This window comes from Pipistrellus hanaki, assembly GCF_964339955.1.
Source record: "Pipistrellus hanaki genome assembly, chromosome: 14".
In the NCBI taxonomy this organism is placed as follows: Eukaryota; Metazoa; Chordata; class Mammalia; order Chiroptera; family Vespertilionidae; genus Pipistrellus; species Pipistrellus hanaki.
The window spans coordinates 28340946-28352996 of record NC_140516.1 but is presented as its reverse complement, the minus strand read 5'-3'; the positions used below and the strand labels follow the sequence as shown (position 1 = coordinate 28352996).

The following is a 12051-nucleotide window of genomic DNA, read 5'->3' as shown; positions in this document are numbered from 1 at the left end:
GGTCATCCTTTTACACACATACACATGCACACATATGCCCACACCACATTCACTTACTCTTTTGTACTCCTTTCCCCCAATCTAAAGTCTCTAAATGGTCTTGGGTCCATAGGTGATTCTCAATTATTGGATGATAAAAGGTAGTGAGTTTTTTTTAAGGCAAAGGACTGCATAACAAGTATAAAATATTAGTATCTAACTCATTTTAATGCAAAGATACTGATAATTTATACACACAATTATTATACTACTACCCCTTTCTTTAACTCTGTAGGGATGATTTTAATAACATTCTCTTGGTCTTTCTCCCAAAGTCATTTCCACACATATATTACATTGAATTAATACTTAAGTCTATTACGGTGCTGAAATCCTAGTAGACATTTCTTGCCACTTTCACAATTTCAGTTTGCAAGAAAATACAAGTCACTAGATGCCCTGACCTATGCCAATCACACGATGTTTTTTTATTTCTTGGAAACCATAGAGGCCCAGGTTTCTTTTTCTGTTTCAAGTCTCAGCTTAGGCATTTTCTGTGGCTCTTTCCTATTCTGTTTCTCTTATATTTTAAAAATGGCATTTCAACCATTTCCTAAGTGCTTTCTTCTTCCTGCAAAACCAGAGGGGAAAGGGAATATATGCATGATCATGTGACCTCTGGGGTACTTGCCAAGGACCTCCAAATGTCCTGCTCCACCCCCACTTTTAAGGTGTTGGAAGCTCCCATTACCTTCACTAGAAGAGAGGTGTGGACAAGGAACCCTGAAGGCTGGTCAACCTTGAAGCTCTGAAAAGTCAGAGCCAACCACCCACTGTTTAGTTGAGACAATGGTAGCTAAAGCAACTTCCACTCTTTAGTTTTATGTAAATTTTTGCTGATTGGCTATTATTGGAATTGCCTGCCTAAAGGCTATGGGTGTATCCCACAGTCTTAATAAAAGGGATCCCTAGGCCAGAGCAAAGTGGAGTCTTTCCCCTTGAGTTGGGCTCCTGTCTGCCTCCCAATATTTCCAAATTAATATTTTTCTAGTCACTTTCATTTGTTATATTTTTAACTAAAGTAATCTTTACTGACAAAGAAAATTATATCAAACCTTAAGCCATTAAAACCATCAGTAGACAAATAGACTTGGTATTTGTCAAAGGGACAAGACTCTTGGGGGGAAAAAAATTGAGTGCTCAATTCCGTATTTACTCATAATGGCCCAATTAAATTCCCAGAAATATCCATGATCCCTGGTAATATTCTTGCCAGTAGGAATATCAGGAGATGCCATTGGAAGAAGAAGAATGGTATTCTTTTATATCTAGTTATTCCTGGAAAGAGCATAAGTTGACTCAGAACCTTAAATTATGACAACTGCCACCTCTACTATAATCTTAACCTTTTAGCCCATGGTATTTACTTAAAATGAATTAAATACCTTTCAGATATGGAAAAATGTCTCACAAAACTGAACATAAACAAATAGATAAAAGAACATATATGTTCAACGAGTTACTTACTTGTGACTTCTCTTTGCTCTTAAAGTGAATTTAAAGTTACCTGTGCATTTGGTGAGGGAAAAGATGCAATACAAGTCAAGTGCTCTAAAGAAGGCAGCATTATAAATGAGAGAGATAAAAGTTAATTTGAAAGGGATAAAAATACCTTAGGGTCATGGGGGATCCATTCAGAAGCAAATTTACAATTGCTGTGAATGTTGTCTCTTTGGTGGCCAGCATTCCATAAATGCTGCATAACAACACATTCATTTTTCATGTTAAACAGTTCCAGGGATATTTTAAAAGATATTTTCTCAACACATGAAGTTTAAAGTTACAGCATTATGAAAATATCCCTTGATAATTCCATGTGTTTAAAATTTACTTTAGGGGCATTTGTGCCTACAGCTCTGTCTTTGTGAGCAGTCGTTAGGTGGTCCAGACTAAGCATTCCATATCTATGGGAAATTGTAATTTGCTGAGGAAAATTAAAAAAAAAAGAAAAAGAAAATTGCAGTTAACCCAGTCTTGGCATTCCTGTTTTACATTTCATTAAGCTGTTTTTGGGAATGAGTAGTCAGAACTTTTCTGTTGAAATAAATGATGTAAAATATAATCCTATATAATAAAAGTCTAATATGCAAATAAACCAAACAGCGGGAACAACCAGTGGAACAACCAGTCTCTATGATGAGCACTGGCCACAAGGGGGCAGATGCTCAATGCAGGAGCGCTGCTCAGCCATAGGGGGAGCGCTGCTCAGCCAGAAGCTGGGTTCATGGCTGCTGAGAGCATCGGTGGTGGCGGGAGCCTCTGCTGCCTCTGCTGCAGGTGGGCAGTAAGGTGTAAGGGGTCCCAGACTTTGAGAGGGCACAGGTCTTGCTGAGGGACACCCACACACCCCCTCCAGTGCACGAAATTTCATGCACCAGGCCTCTAGTTATAACTATAAATGAAAAGTGAAATTAATAAAGCTTTGTCTTCTTTTTCCTTTGAAAAAGATTTAAATTTATAGAAATGCAGACTTTTTTTCTTTATGCCATCCTCTTATCCTCTTACCCCTATTACCTGCTCATAACGTAACTTAGAAGTAACTTCTATTTCATAATTTTCACTTAATTTGAAGTTGCAATGTATCAAAAATTTACAATATTTTTTAATTGCAGATATGGTACCCCATCACATATAAAAACTTTATTGTGCATCTCACCAAATCAAGGACACTCTCCAACATAGCACAATGTAGCCATCACATTTAAGAAATCAACACTGGTGCAACTGACAGACCTACAGTAAAGCCTCCATATAACAGACTAAATTCTGTTAAAGCTGAAAATCCATTACATAATAAAGTAGGTTTTCTGAATGTATATGTTTAAAATTTGACAAATTAGTTATTTCACCTGTTTTTACCTATGTGGACATGTTTGTATAATTAGAAATATCTGAAAAGTTTAATTTCACAGCAAAGTTTTCTATACGTATTACAGTAATTTTAAATATATACTGGTAGATGCATCCATTCACCAGTCACTGTGAGTAAACAAATCCACATGGCATCTGTCCCATGTTTTATAAGTTAGTGTTAAACTGGCCTTGGGTTTTCCTAGTCACTGAAATTTCTGTCTGCTCACTGTGCCATCTATTTTTTTGTGCTTTTCTTGAATTTTTTTCTGGCTCCTTCACCAGAGGTCATACACTGGTATCCCATGGCCAGATTTGGGAAGTAGATTTGTTTTGTTTGGCCCACACATGCTCATTTATTTTCTCAATCAGTTGTCAACATTTGGAGGTTTTACATAAAACTTGGAAAGCAAACTCTTTGAAAATCAGATCAAACAACACTGGCCCTTGCATGACAACACCCAGCTGGAACCAGTGAGAGCTGGTCACCTTTAGATGGGCTGTAGAGTCTCCAATTAACCACGGACTCCACCAGCACCCAGGACCTTTGTTTCCAGTTTGCTTTACTATTCTGCTTCTCCTTGCTTGGTCTCTTTGGGCATTGGTTTTCAGTTTCTGCTTTATGCTCTTAAATCACAGCACATAAAGAGTTAGCTACAGAGCATGCGCTAACTTGTATGTGCCATACTGCTTACAAGAAACCGAGGGCAAAAGTGAAACCATTTTTTAAGTGTGACCCTTCCATAACAGTCTACAGCAATAGCAAAAATTGGATGGCAGTATTTATCACACTTTTAGCTATTAGTAGCAAAAAAAAGGTCTCATTCATAATTTGCTCCAGTGCCTAAGAATTCCAGTGTGACTCATGTACAGGCAATATGGTTTTTCTCCCATGCTTTAATACAACTTGATCTTTAAATCAAACTGTATAATATTCAATACATTTTGATTCCATTCCTGTTTTTAGGGAGTTCCTATAGACCATGTTTCCTGTCCTATATTCCTTAGACCATTTGGCTTTTTTCTCATGTCGTAGTGTTTTTCACACCAAATGAGATTCTATGCTCAAACAAGCCTGAGTACTTTAGTACATTCCAAAAATGGTCTTTATCTTTAATGCCTTCTAGCATTCAGTCATTGCATTTTTTCTCCCTTTGGTAAGGTACTCATGGCTTCCTCTCAAAAGCTAGTTGTTTATTTCTTAGACAATCATGTAAATATGTAAATAGTTAAAAAAGAGTAACCTTAGATTAATGGTGATGTCTCGGATATTTTGAACTTGCATTTAGGTGTGAGTGAGGATGAGATCCTGTAAATTCCCTTAAGGTGAAATAATGATGTGAGGTATTGAAGAATCCGCTTGGAGGAACTGAATACATTGCTCTCATCTACATCAAATAATTATTTTCAAGCAAAAGCAGTTCAGTAGCTAAACCTACACTGGACAGCTTTTATTTGCATGTTTTCAGACAAGAATTACTTTTGTGTTACTATCAGTTTCCTACAACTTACAGAGTTGTAAAATAGCTCCCCATACACAATGCATGGTTTTCCAGTGAAGCACAGAATATTCCCTATAACACTTACAGCAACCTGTAACATCTACATTTTCCCCCTGTGTTTCTCTGCCTTCTCTTTGGGAATATTCAGAAGTAACATTAACTTGATCCTTGTCAATACTTTCTTTTATTTTTAATACTTTATTTTTTTTTAATTTCTTTATTGATTATGGTATCACTAATTGTCCTCATCCCCCCATTCCCATCCCAAACCCCTCCCCATGTATGCCCCCATCACCCTGTTGTCCATGACCACTGGTTAGGTTTATATGCATGCATACAAGTCCTTTGGTTGATCTCTCCCTCTTACCCCCACCCTCCCCTACCTTCCCTTTGAGGTTTGACAGTCTGATGGATGCTTCCCTGTCTCCTGGTCTGTTTTTGCTCATTAGTTTATGTTGTTCATTACTTCCCCTAGATGGGTGAGATCATGTGATACATGAAATACACTTATAAGAACCGAAAACGAGACAAGCCATAATGGTTATGCTAAAACCCTTTCTAAAATTAAGATTTGTGGAAATAGAGGCATTTCAATTTTGAAATTTGGTGTTTTGCCTTATAAGGTTTTTATCTGAATCAAAATAAAAATTTCAAATTAAATTTTCAAGTGTTTATGAGAAATTTCTTATTGTTTGTGCCTGGGTAATACCGATGAATAAATGGAGATACAACATACTTGCTCATTAGAGATTACAATGAAAAGAGAGCAAACCATTGTATCAAAGTTGAAACAATATGGAAATTCCCTTCTGCTAAAATACACTTGGCTCCTGCAAGTGGGGAATGCCTGCATATTTGTCTAAATATTTAAATTCCCTTTGGGCTTTGTCTCATGATAAAATGATATTGTCTGTTCATTGTGTTTCTCTATCTGTTGGTTTCTTCTCTTTCCAAACCCAAAGGGCATGTCTGAAAGGGTCTTGCCCATTCCCTGGATGAATAACTCATTTGGAATAAGAGTTTCTTTGTTAGAGGGTGGAGTCATTTCACAACATAGTCATTGATATTAAGATAGTAAAATATGTGAGCTTTTTCATGAATAGAGGCTTATAATTATTTTTAAAATGACTATATAAATAGACTATGGAATTTGACCAGGACAGTTTTGATAAAATGGTGATATTAGCTGAAATACCTAGTTCTGAGGCTTTATGCTCTTGAAACACTCTTTTATTTACACCCTCCTTTCAGAGTCAACTATATCTGACCCTGTTACCAGAATTGCATACTCTACAGCCTATGTTAGGCTGTGAGCCCTCAGGTTTCTATATTTCCAAGAGTTTAACTCTGGCTTATTTTTGACCCCATTATAAACTGTAATTTATCGCTTCTACATTTTATCTCTTCAGAATCAGATTCTTCCACTCTGGACCTTCAATGTGTCAACTAGATAAATCTGCCTTGCTTTTGTTTCTGCTAAAATCAGTAATTGTTTTCTGTAGTTTCAATAGGATGTTAGTTATGTGCAATTCCACATGTGCTTCCTATGTCACCATTCCCATCTATTCTGCAAAATGCTAAAAAGAAAATAAACTTATTGGTAACCAAATCACGTTAATGCATGAAAAAAATATTTTTCTTATTTTACTAGCAGGTGAAAAATATATAAACAAAATATGTTTATATAAAGTCTACCTGTCTATCCGGTCTATGTATATACATATAGTCATATTTTGCATGCCCCTTTGGAAATCATGTCTTTGGTTATTTTTCTCCCCTAAAATTATTTTTTCTCACTATTACAATTCTGGAATTAGCATTTTTATAGTTATAAATATACCAATGTCATTTAAAGCAGTTGTTTGTTGCAAAATTATCTCATGGCCTCTGATTAGAGTAAATAATTTTATGGTTACTGCGAATGACTAGAAATCATATTGCTTTGTAATTATCTCTATATTTAAAAGCCTAAGCGACCACCCAGCCATTCAACTGTCCAACTGGTAGCTCTGATGCACACCGACCACCACGGGGCAGATGCTCAATGCAGAAGCTGCCTAGCTGTGGTGACTTGGCAGCTGAGGTTCTTGAATAAAGTTGGCCTCTTTCTTGCTCCGCAAACATCTGTGGAATACTTCTGCCTCAGGACCTTTGCACATTCTCCTCTTCTTCACATATCATTTCCTTACATTTTTCAGTCTTTAACAAAATGTTATAATTTCAGTGTTGTCTTCTTTTGAACAATTTTTTTAAAGTCAGAGTTTGCTTTTATCACCACTTGTCACCATTTAACATTTATTTTTATTGATTGACTGCATATTTTTTTCTCTTATTTGATTAGAACCTCCACAAGGTCAAGAACTGGTTCATTTTTGGTTCTTCATGACCCAGAGCAGAGCATGGTGCATAATATACATTCAGTAAATACCTATTAAATAAGTGAATGCTTTTTGAATTTCCTAGCCATTAGATGAGCACCCAAAAGCACATTTGACTAAAAAGCATTAGACCAGCTATTGAATTGACTCAGGGAATTTGCCTCCCTCCCATAAGAGAAGCCCTTATTCTATCAGCAGCTTCCAACCTCAGATTCTTTCTTTTTTTTTTTTTTTTTTTTAAATATATATATTTTATTGATTTTTAACAGAGAGAAAAGGAGAGAGACAGAGAGCTAGAAACATCGATGAGAGAGAAACATCGACCAACTGCCTCTTGCACACCCCCCCACCGGGGATGTGCCCGCAACCAAGGTACATGCCCTTGACCAGAATCGAACCCGGGACCTTTCAGTTCGCAGACTGACGCTCTACCATTGAGCCAAACTGGCTTCGGCCAACCTCAGATTCTTAATGGTGTCAAGAGAGTAAATGATTCCAGGTATTTTAGAATCTGAAAGGAAATTGTTTGTACACATATACAAAAATTAAATCTTCCCTTCTTCCTCTCCACTGCTCAGTATGAGTACAGGGAAAGGTGTGGAATAGGGTTTTTCAAGAAAGCTTTTTGCTGGATATAGGTATCTCTGATTCACTAAAGGTAGAAAAACAAGTTATGTAACAAATACAGTGAATTTGACTTTAAACCACATATTTCAAACACTTTTCCATGGTGAACATATTAAAAGAGTATTTAATAGTAAAAATGTGAGAATTTTCATTTCTTCTGTTTAATTCAGAATTAACAAGTTCCTCATATGATATCAAAGTGGTATGGAGGAATAGTTTATTGATTAGTCCTAGACTTCAAATTGTTTACAACCTATTTAGAACAATAGAAGATATGTAATGCTAAAATATGATATACACTGAGTGGCCAGATTATTATGATCTCTGAACACATAATAATCTGGCCACTCGGTGTATATCCTATCATATAATAAAAGGCTAATATGCAAATTGTCCCCTTGACCAGCAGTTCAACCACCAGGCAGGCAAGCTAATCATCCATCTCCTCTACCCCTGGCCAGGCTGACCTCACCCATGCATGAATTCATGCACTGGGCCTCCAATATATATATAATATTTTCTGAGTGGCCAGATTATTATGCATTCAGAGATCATAATAATCTGGCCACTCAGTGTATATCAATACTATATGATATAATTTTACATATTTTTTATCTTGTATAAATATATGTGTAAAACACCTAGACACATATATAAATGTATAAATTATATATAAAGATCACATATGTAATAAAATGCATCTCTGAGAAATGGCATTAAATGAAACCATCCACTAAAAAACAGAAGTGTCGATGAAAAAGCATTTGATTAATCCAAGAGTTCCTTTTAGTGCACAGTGTCCAAACCAATTTTCAGAGAATTAGAATATAGCTTAATCTCTCTAATGATCATTGACAACAGCCTCAGAAACTTTAGGTGCTTCAGCTTTGTAATTAGAAAGAGAACTACATTGCACTTTGTACAAAGACTGTTCCGGCGTTTCCCACCTTCTAGCTGCTTCAGCGCTGATAAATGGAAGAGCATTGTACAACTGGCACCTCTGATCCTCCAGGTGAACCCCCTTTCTCTCGGTCAGCCAGGAATCAGCATCCTTATGATAAGATCTCTGGGAATCAGGCATCCCGCCAAATTCCTGCTCAGATAATTACATTTTATCTAACTAAATCCCCTATGTAATTGCCTTGGAATAAAGGCTTAGCTTCCCATCCATTAATTTTCTTTTATTTTATCTTAAAAGTGTTTGCATTTTTGTTATTCAGAAAACAATTCAAAAAAAAAAAAAAAAAGTTCTGAGCTTCCAGTACGGCAATGGAAGCCTATGGAGATGGATATCTGTTTTCTCCAGCCGTCCAATACCATAGCTCCTTTTTCTGACAACAGTTCAGTGTCATCAGAGGAACATGCCATGCCACCCTTCTCTCAGTCTTACATGGAATAAAATGTGTCTCTAAAATGCAGTATTAAATAAAACTATGCACAGCAATAGAGGATTTGGTGAAAAAGCTTGGTGAGATTTGGGGTAGTACAATCACTTGACCTACTCATTATTTCCGCCCCACCCCCTGGCCTCGGTGGTTGGTGCAGGGAGGACAGGTGTCCTCATTTAGTTCAGTCTGACCTCGATCCTTTATTCAGTTAACATTGAGCAGCTGCCCTATGGCAGGCACTGTAGGTTCTGGGGAGATAGTAGTGAAAACAACCTCTGCCCGCGTGGAGCTTAGGTGCTAGTGGGAAATGTTCCCTGTGGTGAAAAGGGCATTTCCCCCCTGAAGAAATGGGCATTCTTTCATGCCGTTGGACTTGGAGCTGTGAGCATGTAAGGCTGGAGCTTATGGAACCTAAGAAAAGCACACATCCTGGAGACGTACAGTCAGAATGTCTACAGTTATCTTTTAAACCCTGGGGCACCTACAGTTAGCCTAATGAGTCTTCAGCGATGTGAACAACGGATGAACTCTCTGTGCCTTTGACTGGGTTCTAATGGAATTGCGGTCACTTTCAGCTGAAAGCTCCAATTAGCCACGTGCCTGCAACAAGCTGACAAGTGCAGCCCCTGCTTTGTGGCGAATAGGATAAACCAGACCTGAATAATCAATAATCACCCCAGGGCTCCTGGCGGGACTTTTGATTAGCCTGGCCTGGCCGGAAGAAGGAAGATCAGGGGGACACGCTCCAGGGTACCTGCCAGGCTTGGTGCCAGTTCATTTTGCTAGAAAGACCCTGGGACGCAGAGGTGGGTTACAACACTTTGCAACAGTGCTTTGTTATGCTTTACATTGTAAGTTGCTTTTATTTTTGGAGTGCTTTGTTATGTATCGATAGGTAACCAATACGTACATAAACAAAGAATTCATGTAAAGGGCAATATACTCGTTCAATAAATATTTTAAAACTTTAGCTAATACAATGCAAGTGAAAACCTGAAAGTAACCGATTTTAGATTTTAAAAAAGGCAAGTTGCCGAACTCTATAGATATATAGTGTTCCCCACTTTTCGAAAGCCCACTTGATGCCAGTTTGCTTTTACGAAAGCCCTGCCTTCGTACCTGTTTTTGCGAGCCAAAAGAAATAGGAAAAGAATGCGTGCTCTAGGGAAGAAAGGTGGAAAGCCAAAATAACGGTCAGCATTTGGTTTGCAGCAGCCCTTACGGAGGCCATGGGCAGCGCCTGAGCAGCAGAGGGGCCCAGCCGGGCCTGTGCCTCCCCGACCGCCAGCATCTCCTCCTCCAGTGCCCAGGTCCACCTTGTCGGTGAGTGTCTGCGTCCTCTCAGCTTTGTGCATTTGCTAGAAAGACGTGTCCCAAGTTAGTTTGCTTCTTCACTTTGTGACATTTGGCTTACGAAAGGTTTCACAGGAACGCTCTACTTGCGGGTAGTGGGGGAAACGCATACAACAGTGGTTTTTAATGTATTTAAATAATTTAATTTGAAAATCTGATCTAAGCTATAATTGTCAAGTACACAAATGTAGTCAGATTTTTTTCATCTTCCTTCAAGGATTCCAAAAAGTCCCTAAATTACTCAGATTTTTGTGAGTGTTTGTTGGTTTTGTTTTTGATGTACGCTCAAGTTTTAAGAACCACTGACTTAGCCCAATTATGTGGCTCAATGGTTGGGCCTTGATGAATGAACCAGGAAGTCATGGTTCAATTCCCTGTCAGGGCACATACCCAGGTTGCAGGCTTAATTCCCAATATGAGGCATGCAGGAGGCAGCCAATCAATAATTCTCTCAGCATTGATGTTTCTATCTCTCTGCCCCTCTCCCTTCCTCTCTCTGAAATTAATAAAAAATATACACTGAGTGACCAGATTATTATGATCTCTGAACGCATAATAATCTAGCCACTCAGTATATACATATATGAATTCATGCATGGGTGGGGTCTGGCCAGGGGGAGGGGACATGGGCAGTTGGCTGTCCTGCCTGCTGGTCGAACTCCTGGTCAAGGGATCAATTTGCATATCAGCCTTTTATTATGTAAAATGGGATATACCTAATGGCGAGATTATTACGCATTCAGAGATCATAATAATCTGGCCACTCAGTGTATATTTTTAAAGAGAAGAACCACTAAGTGGTCAAAAAGGTGCACTTTGGAGCCAGATGTACCTAGTTCGAATCCCAGCACCACTGCTAAAGAAATCGTGCTCTTGGGTATGTTAGTTACCTCAGGTTTCTCTCACAGTAGTACACATCTCACAAGGTTATCATGTGCATCAAATTAAAAAATATACTAATAGTTCCCAATAGTGACTGGAAAACATTTTGTATATTACTATTTCTATTATTATTACTATTGTTATAATTGGTAATACACATTTTTTAAGGGAGCTTACATGAGGCAGTATCCCAAAACTGCCTACAGATGGAAGTGTTTGTACTTTTGGTGGCTGCACCTGGAATCTTCCTGGCTTTTCCCATAGTTTTTATCAGTTCCTGCGAACTTGAAACCACTCAGCTTGTCATCACAAGAACTGAGCCAGCCTGACAGCCTGTTTGTACTTTCTCTCTGGGCTCCATTGCAGTTTTCTAGGATGTGACATGGTTACAGAGGCAAAATACTATTCAACATCTAGCCTGTGGACTAGTACTCTCTACTTGCCTCTAGATCTAACACCACACTTCCTTCTGTTTTAGCTCTAAGTGTCTTGTGGTCATGGATGAAGCTCAGTCATGTTGGCAAGAGACATGGGGCAAGGAGGGGGAGCGAGATTAACCAAAGAACTTATATGCATACTAGAGGCCTGGTGCACAAATTCATGCACCAGTGGGATCCCTCGGGCTGGCCTGCAGGTTGAGCCTAAACTGGCTCTCCTGACATCCCAGGAGGGGTCCTGGATTGTGAGAGGGTGCAGGCCAGGCCAAGAGACTCCACGGTGCATGATCAGGGGTGGAGAGGGACTGCATAAGAGCTCTCTAAGGCATGCCTGGCCCACACGAGACTGAAGGCTCTTATGAGGAAGAAGCCATCACTTTTGTTGGCTCTTGTATGCCTAGAACGTAACCCAGTGCCCTGTACATAGGTGATGTCCAGTATTAGCAACTTGTTGCAGTATTTACTGTTAACTTTTAAATCATCCATTTTAAGAAAAGAGGGCTTCTTTACAATGATCACTAACAACATCAGAATTTTGATTCATTATGTTTTTATACTGACTTATCTCCAAACATTTTTTGGAATGCCATTTCTT

The 12051-nt window shown here is 38.5% G+C and overlaps 2 long non-coding RNA genes across 4 annotated transcripts in view; one reads left to right on the top strand and one right to left on the bottom strand.

The window, feature by feature from the left end:
* Window positions 1-12051, bottom strand: part of LOC311632253 — a 580642-nt gene that overhangs the window by 358598 nt on the left and 209993 nt on the right. The gene's annotated exons all lie outside the window — the stretch shown is intronic.
* LOC311632255 overlaps window positions 9527-12051 on the top strand; it is a 141574-nt gene continuing 139049 nt past the window's right edge. Inside the window, exons 1-2 of the long non-coding RNA XR_014796749.1 lie at window positions 9527-9590; window positions 9997-10107. This is a non-coding gene — a long non-coding RNA (uncharacterized lncRNA). The remainder of the gene's footprint in view (window positions 9591-9996; window positions 10108-12051) is intronic.